This window comes from Aquila chrysaetos, unplaced genomic scaffold, assembly GCF_900496995.4.
Source record: "Aquila chrysaetos chrysaetos unplaced genomic scaffold, bAquChr1.4, whole genome shotgun sequence".
In the NCBI taxonomy this organism is placed as follows: domain Eukaryota; kingdom Metazoa; phylum Chordata; class Aves; order Accipitriformes; family Accipitridae; genus Aquila; species Aquila chrysaetos.
In genome coordinates this window covers 48636-56547 of record NW_024470393.1, presented here as the reverse complement: position 1 = coordinate 56547, position 7912 = coordinate 48636, and the positions used below count along the sequence as shown (strand labels likewise).

Below are 7912 nucleotides of genomic sequence, written 5' to 3'. Positions count from 1 at the left end.
GTGGGGGTGCCTATTATAGCGGATCTAGTTCGTTTGTTCTTGGAAAAATGGGAGGGCCGCTGTGTGACTGGAAGGCGGCCATGTCAAGGGTTGGGTGATGAGATCCACCACCCGCACGGCTCGGGTGACAAAGGTGATTTGATCCTGCTCATCCCCCAGGAACTTGATGACCTTTTTTGGGGGAGAGGGGATAAAAAAAAAGGGGGTGAAGGGATCTCCAAAATATTTAGGAAACGGCCCCCCGCCCCTCCCATGGCTTCACGCTCACCTTTAACAATGCCTCCATCATGCCGCAGGACACCAAAGCTTCGCCGCCGGCATCGTAGCTGGCCAAGTGGTAGAGGAAGGAGAAGAGAGCGGTGGCGAACTGGTGGGGATAGGGCTCCATGGAGGGGTCTGGGGGGGTGGGCAGGAGGGTGTTAGGGTGGGTTAACCCCCCGCAAAGTAATTCAGGACCCCCCCCCCCCTTGGGATTTCTGTGAACCCACCGATCATGGCTTGGATACAATTCCGGACTAAAACGGAAGAAAACCGTGATAAGAAGCAGTGCCAGTACAATCGATGATGCTGCTGAGTTTTGGGGTTCGCTCCAGATGCACGATGGAGGTGAGGGTCCGCAAAGAAGCTGCCTTGATGTCCTGGGCGGAGGGGAGCACGGGGTGATGTGGGTTGTGTTTTTGGGGGGCTGGGGGGCTTATTTTGGGGAGGGGGGGAGCTCCTCACCATTAATTGCTTGTCGGTGATCTGGAGAACGTCCACCAATTCTTCAATGAGGCCGTTGTACAAAATACTGTTGGCCGACTCCTGCAAGGCGTTGGAATACACTGCAAAAAAAAAAAAAAAAAGGGGGGGTGTCACCCAAAAAAGCCCCCAGACCCCCCCAAAACCAACCCCCCCCCCCATTAAAAACAACTTTTCCCTAATTAAAAACCGTTAATTAAGACTAATTAATTCTCCTACCCAAAATGGAGATGGCGTGGAGCCGGGCTTGCACCGCTTGTAGTCGTTTCTTGTGGTTGGAGAAGCGTGAGCCAGGCGGATGTGAGTGAAAAGGAGCATCTAGAAGGGAACAGAACATTTGGGGGGGGTCAACCATGGTGGTGCCCCCCCAAATTCCTCAGGTGCCTCCCCGTTTTGCCCCACTCACCTGCTTGTCTTTGGGGATGCTGTACATCTTGGTGAGGGACTCCATGATCTCCGAGGGGCTCTCCGAAATCTGGGGGGGGAATGGGGATGGGACGCAGAGAGAAAATGGGGGGCACACAGAGAAAAAACAGGGGTGCAGAAGGTGGGGGCCCCCCCAATTGATGCTGTGTCCCCCCCCGCAATGCTTACCTTGTCCAGCTGCTCGATGTGAATGTAGTGTAGGGTGGTGCTGGTGGCCTGTGGGGGGGGTTGGGGGGGGTTAGGGGGGGCCCTGGTGTTTTGGGGGGCTCCCCCATGTCCCCAAGTGTCTCCTGTGTCCCCAAATGTCCTCTGTCACTCACCCGCTTGTCCACCTTCACCTCGACGCCCGGCTCGGCGTAGAACTCGAAGTGGAGAGTGGTGGCGCTGGGGGGGGTACTTCTGCGGTGGGGGGGGGACACACAGGGGTGAGTGGGGAGGGGACAGCAGTGTCCCCTCCCCTGGGTTGGGAACATGGGGGACATGGGAGGGGTGACAAGATCAGGGTTGGGGACACAATGGGGGCGACACGACTAGGTTTGGGGACACCAGGACATAAGAGTGGTGACAGAATCAGGCCCGGGGACACCAGGACACAAGAGGGGTGACAGAATCAGGCCCGGGGACACCAGGACACAAGAGGGGTGACAGAATCGGGACCAGGGACACAAGAGGGGTGACAGGATGAGGTCTGGGGACACGATAAGGATGACATGACTAGGTTTGGCGACACCAGGACGTAACAGGGGTGACAAGATTGGGCCCGGGGACACAAGAACGGTGACAGGATGGGATTTGAGAATACAAGAGGGGTGACAGGATCAAGTTTGGGGACACCGGGACACAAGAAGGGTGACAGGATCGGGTTTGGGGACACAAGAGGGGTGACAGGATAAGGGCCAGGGACACCAGAACACAAATGGAGTGACAGCATCAGGCGTGGGACACAAGAGGGGTGACAGAAAGGGACTGGGGAACCCCAGGACGTGATAAGGGTGACAAAACATCGTTGGGGGACCCTGGACATGATGGGTGACACCAGGACGCGATGAGGGGACACGAGATGGCATCGGGGGACCCTGGGACTTGATGGGACACACACACACACAAGACAGTGTTGGTGGCCCCAGGACATGAAAGAGGGGACACGACAGAGTGGGGGGAACCTGAAAAACACCTTGAGGGGACACGGGACAGTGTTGGGGGACCCCAGAACCCAAATGAGGGGAAGATGGGACAGCATTGGGGGACACTGAGGGGAAATGGGAGAGTGTTGGGGGACTCTAGGACATGGGACGGTGTTGGGGACCCCAAGATGTGACAAAAGAGGAGCACAAGACAGTGTCAGGGAACCCCAGGACACCCCAAGGGAACACAGGACAGGCTCTGGGGGGACCCCAGAATGGTGTGGAGGACCTTGAGGGGGCACAGGGACAGCATTGGGGGACCCTGCGACATGACAGGTGGGGGACAGGACAGTTTTGGGGACCCCACAACATGACAGAAAACGATGATAGGACACTGTTGGGGGACCCCAGGCCACCCCGAAGGGACACTAGACAGCATCGGGGGACGTCAGGATGTGATAAAGAGACATAAAACAGCATTGGTGGACGCCAGAACATGACAAGGGGACACAAGACAATGTTGGGGACCCTGGAATGTGACAGGAGGGAACAGGTCGGTTTTGGGGGACGCCAAGATTGAGGCTCACCAGCATGTGGAGGTCCCGACAGCACTCAGCCAACCCAAATCCATTCTCTTTTCCGCCCCAACTCTGCGCGAGTGACAAAAGAAAACATAAAAGTCAACCAAAACATCGAAGGGACGTTAAGAGACACCCCAAAAAAAGTTGGTGGGGACCCCCACCCTCTCACCTCAGCCAGGTGCTGAAGGCGGGAGAGGAGGGGGCTTCGTTTGTCGGACCCCAACCGGGTGATATAATTGGAACGTTTGCTGAAGACGTAGAGGAGATTGAGCACCGCCAACACCACTTGCATGTCCGAGGAAGCCAGGAGCGTCGTCAGGTGCTGCGTGACACCAAACAACCCCCATCAGGTGACAAATACCATCTCTTAGAACCCCCCCAAATATATTTTTAGGGTTGCCCCCCCTCCCTGGTACCTCGATGGAGCTGTAAAGGTGACGGGAGAAGCTGTACTCGATGAGGAGAGCGGTGAAATTGAGGAGAGCCAGGAGAAGAGCTTTCAGCTGCTCTCGTTCTGGCGGTCGCAGGCCAACATCCAGGACATGTTTTCCACCGGTCGACCCGCTTCCGCCAAGATTCCATCGAAACGATCCAGGAGATCCACCCAGTGGTACAGCTCGCACTGGGGGGGGGAGGCGGGAATATTGGGGGGGGCCGTTGAGTGACAAGCGGTGGCCCCCCGATATCTTGGAAGGGCAATGGAGAGACCCCCCACCCCATTTTAAATCCCTACATGCAGTGGGTTGGGCCCCCATCCCAATTCAAGGCAAGCAAATGGCCGCCTGTTTCCCCTCCCCAATAGTTTGGGAGGGGGGATAGAGAGGAATTGGGGGTACCCCCCCTTGGTGTCTTGGGGGGCTGGGGAGCACCTCCCTGCTGTTTTAGGGGGGCTGAGGGGCAACTGGAGTGTTCCCCTGGAGTTTTGGGGGCTCTGCAAGAGGAGGGGTTTGGAGGCACAACGGTCCCAGGACAGGGACGAAATCAGGGTGCTCCTTTTGGGGGGGCTAGGGGGGAATTGGGCTACCCCCCCTTGGTGTTTTGGGGGGCTGGGAAGTGCCTCTCTGCTGTTTTAGGGGGGCTGAGTGCCTCCCCACCATTTTGGGGCTCCACAGCCAAATGGGTTCAGAGTTCCCCCAGCCCAAGGCAGGGAGGGGGGGGGGAGGAATTGGGGTGCCTCTTTTAGGGGGGCTGCAGGGAAAGTGGGGTGCCCACGTGGTGTTTTGGGGGGGCTGCAAAATGTCCTTTCACCATTTTAGGGGGACTGTGAGGAAACCGGGGTGCCCCCCCTTGCAGTTTTGGGATCCACCAAAAGGGATTTGGGGTCACAAAAGCTCAGGGGCAGTGGGGGAAATTGGGGTGCTCATTTCAGGGGGGAGGCTGTAGAGAAACTGGGGTACCCCTTTGGTGTTTTGAGGTGCTGGGGAGTGCCCCCCTGTTTTTTTAGGGGAGCTGTGGGGAAATTGGGGTGCCTGCGCCATCTTAGGGGATCTCTAGGAAAATTGGGGTGCCCCTCCACCATTTTGGGAAATGCTAAAGGAAAACTGGGGTGCTCCCTGCCATTTTGGGGGGGGCTATAGGGGTGTCCCCATCATTTGGGGGGGCTGCAGGGAATTTGGGGTGCCCCCCCACTATTTTAGGACTCTAGAGTGGTCCCAAGCTACACCAACCCAGGGGGGCAACGAGTTTTCCTTGGGTTTTGGGGGGCTCTGTAAAAAACAGGGTGCCCCCCCATTTTAAGAGTGCTGTGGGGTGCCCCCACCATTTTGTGGGTGCTGTGAGGAAACTGGGGTGCTCCCCGCCATTTTGGAAAGGGGACTCCAGAGACATTCACCCACATCACCCCCACGGTTTGGGGACAAACTCAGCATCACCCCAACAGCTTGGGGACAATCCCGTGACCCCCTTTGAATTTTGGGGGTCCCCCTGACATTTTGGGGTCTCTCCTAATATTGGGGAGCCCCCCCACCCCCCCTTTTCGCACCTTCCCAATGTTCCATGTCTTGATCTGCTGCAGCTCAGCCAAGAGCTGCTCATCGCCGCACGCCTTCAGCTTCTCAATGAGGGCCCGGCAGTCGGCGGGCTGGGGACAGGGACACGCTGCGTCACTTAATGTCCCCCCCCTCGCTTCTCCCCCCTCCCCAAGTGTCCTCACCCCCCCCCCGCCCCTCACCGCCTCCGTGGGGGTTTTCTTCAGTTTTGTCCGATCCACTTTCATCTTGGGGGGGGCCTTGTCCTCACAATCCACCTGCGGGGTGACATCAAAACATGTGGGGGGTGACACTGCCACCGCTCCTCTGTTGTCCCCCCCGCCCCGGGTGACAGCCCCCCCCCCTCCCCAACAAGTGACAGGGACAGTGTTTCCCAACCTCCCCCTCCCCTCCTCTCGGCGTGGTTTGTGGTTTCGGCGGGACTCGGCGTCCCGGCAAGCGCCGCGGCGCCGGCCGATGACGTTGCGGCCACTGGCTGAACAATGAATGTGCAAAACCCCACGGCAGCATGGGGGTGTCGGTTCCGCCCCCCCCCCCCCCCAAATAAACACCCCATAATTAGCACCGCGAGGTTAATGAGGGGAAGCTAATTAGCAACCTAATTAAAGACGCTGTGACAGGGTTCGCCGGCGGCCCCCCCTCCGGTTGTGGCCCCCCCCTCCCCGTGCTGCCGGCACGGCCGGTTTGGTGACGGTGACGCATCAAATTGGAGCGGGGGGGTGACCGACGCCAGGGCGTTGGGGCTGCCCCCACCCCGGGGGGGGTTTTGAGATGACCCCCCCTTAGAGAGGGAATGTTTTGGGGCGCTCCCCCCCAAAAGCTCCAGAAAAGCAGTGCCAGCAAAGTAACACGAGAGACCCGGATGTGTGACCCCCCCGTCCACAGCATCCCACTCCCTCATACCCCCCAGCATGGTTTCAAAGCCCCCCCCCAAATTTTGGGGGGCCCCCCCAAAAAAATGGGGGGGGCCACAGTACAGAAAAAGGAGGGGAGGGCCCTTACCGGGAATCACAGCCAGTCCATCCTCGGCCCGGCGCCGTCCCGGTTGCTCGCCGCGGGGTGAGGGGGCGGAAGCCGGGTGCTTCTGGAGAGGGGGGCAAAATTTGAGGGGGGGGTGAGGTCTTCGTTGGGGGGGGTGTTAAATGATGGGGAGACTCGCGGTGGGTGGCCTCTAAGTGATGGAGAGAAGACTCTAAGTGATGGGCAGGGAGCACTAAGGGATGACGGGGGCCCCTAAATGGCAGGGGGGGGGGCCTAAATTAAGAGGACCTGAGGGAGGGGCCTTACGGCCCAGGAAAGGGGTGCCCAAATCAAGGGGGGGCCCCTAAGTTTTGGTGACCGGTGGAAGAGGGACCCCTAAACCACTATAGGGAACTGAAACAGAGTTAAACTATAACTGAGACTGCCCTAAAAATCTGCAAGTTGCAAAAGAATCCCCTAAATCCTGTGGACCTGAAAAAGGGGGGGGGGGGGGGGGGCCTAAATCCTGGAGGGGGCACCTAAATCCTGGGAAGCTAGAGAAAGTGGATCCCTAAATCATAAGGGGGGGCCCAAAATTAAGGGAAGCCCCGGGGGGGGCCCCTAAGTGGGGGGAACCTTTAAAGAGTACCCTAAATGCCAGGAAATCGCTGAGGGGGGCCCTAAGTGATGGGAAGGTCTGAAGGGGGGGAGCAAACCTACAGGGGGGGGGAACCAAAACCTATGAGAGGGAGGCCTAAACCTATGGGGGAGAGACCTAAAATATCAATGGGCACCCTAAATCATGGGGAGGGAGGACTAAACACCGAGGGAAACCCTAAAATGCTGGGGGGGGGGGGGCCTAAAAGACGGGGAGAGGCCTAAAGTATGGGGGGGAACGCTAAAAATACCGATGGGGACCCTCAATCATGAAGGGGGACGGCTTAAAATATTGGAGGGGGGCCTAAATTAAGGGAAGCCGCGGAGGGGGGAGAACGTTGAGAGAGAGAAAAGGGCCCCTAAATCACGGGAGGCCGCTGGGGGGGGGGGGGGGGGGGGGGGGGGGGGGGGGGGGGGCGGGAGGGGGAGGGGCGGGCCCCGCATGACGGAGCCGGCCCTCCCCCCCCCCCCCCTTGAGGGCAACGGAGCCGTGGTTGGGCAGAGCCCCCCCCCCCCCTCCCCGTTCCGTTCCCGCGCGGCCCTGCCGGTACCTGCTAAGGGGGGGTGGTGGAGAAACGGGGAGGAAAAAGGTTGGAGGGGAGGGGTCGGGGGGGGTGGGGGGGGTCAGCACCGGGCCCGGCCGCCTCCTGCCGCCGCCGCCGCCATCTTACACAGAGCCCCCGAGCCGCGGCCCCGCCGAGATCCCGCGAGAGCGGCGAGTCCCGCGAGAACAGCGGCGGGAGGGAGAAGGGGAGAGGGGGGCGGGGCTATGCTGACTAAAAAAAAAAAAAGGGGGCGGGGGTCGCTGGGAGCGCTTTCCAATGGGAAGGCGAGGGGGAAGTCTCGCGAGAGGGCTGTGCGGGGAGAGAGCGAGAGGGGTAAAAATCTCGCGAGAGTTCGTGAGGAGGGTGGGGGAGGGGAAGGATTCTCTCACGGAGCCCGCCTCGTACCGGGGGGGGAAACGGCTGGGCCTCGTCCCCGTCCCCCCGCCTCAAAGGGCCCCCCCCCCCCGTGGTTCCCCCCGCCGGTAACGGCATCCCCCCCATTCCCCCCCCCCCCCACCTCACTCCGCCATCCCCTCAAGCACCGGCACTCACCGGCGGGCTGAAGGGCGAGATCTCGCGAGGCGGCGGCGGCAGCGTTCTCGCCCCAAAGCCTCGCGAGAGTGAGGCGGGGATAGGACCAGGCCCGCCCCACCGGGAGATACCGGGAGAAGGAGGGGGATGGGGGTGAATGGAACCGGGGGGGTGGGGGGGGGGTGGGGGAAGCGCGGCCGCTCCCTCAGCGGCGGTAACGGCGGCGGCGCGCGCGCGGCTCTCGCGAGAGCGCCGGCTGAGGGGAGGGCGAGATCTCGCGAGAGCGCCGGTCGGGGGTGGGGGGGAGGGCGAAGGGCGAGATCTCGCGAGAACTCAGCGGCGGGCGAGCCCCGCCCTTG

General features: G+C 60.4%; 1 pseudogene; it reads right to left on the bottom strand.

The window, feature by feature from the left end:
- Window positions 1-24: 24 nt before the first annotated feature.
- LOC115338227 lies at window positions 25-7720 on the bottom strand (annotated as a pseudogene).
- Window positions 7721-7912: the final 192 nt, after the last annotated feature.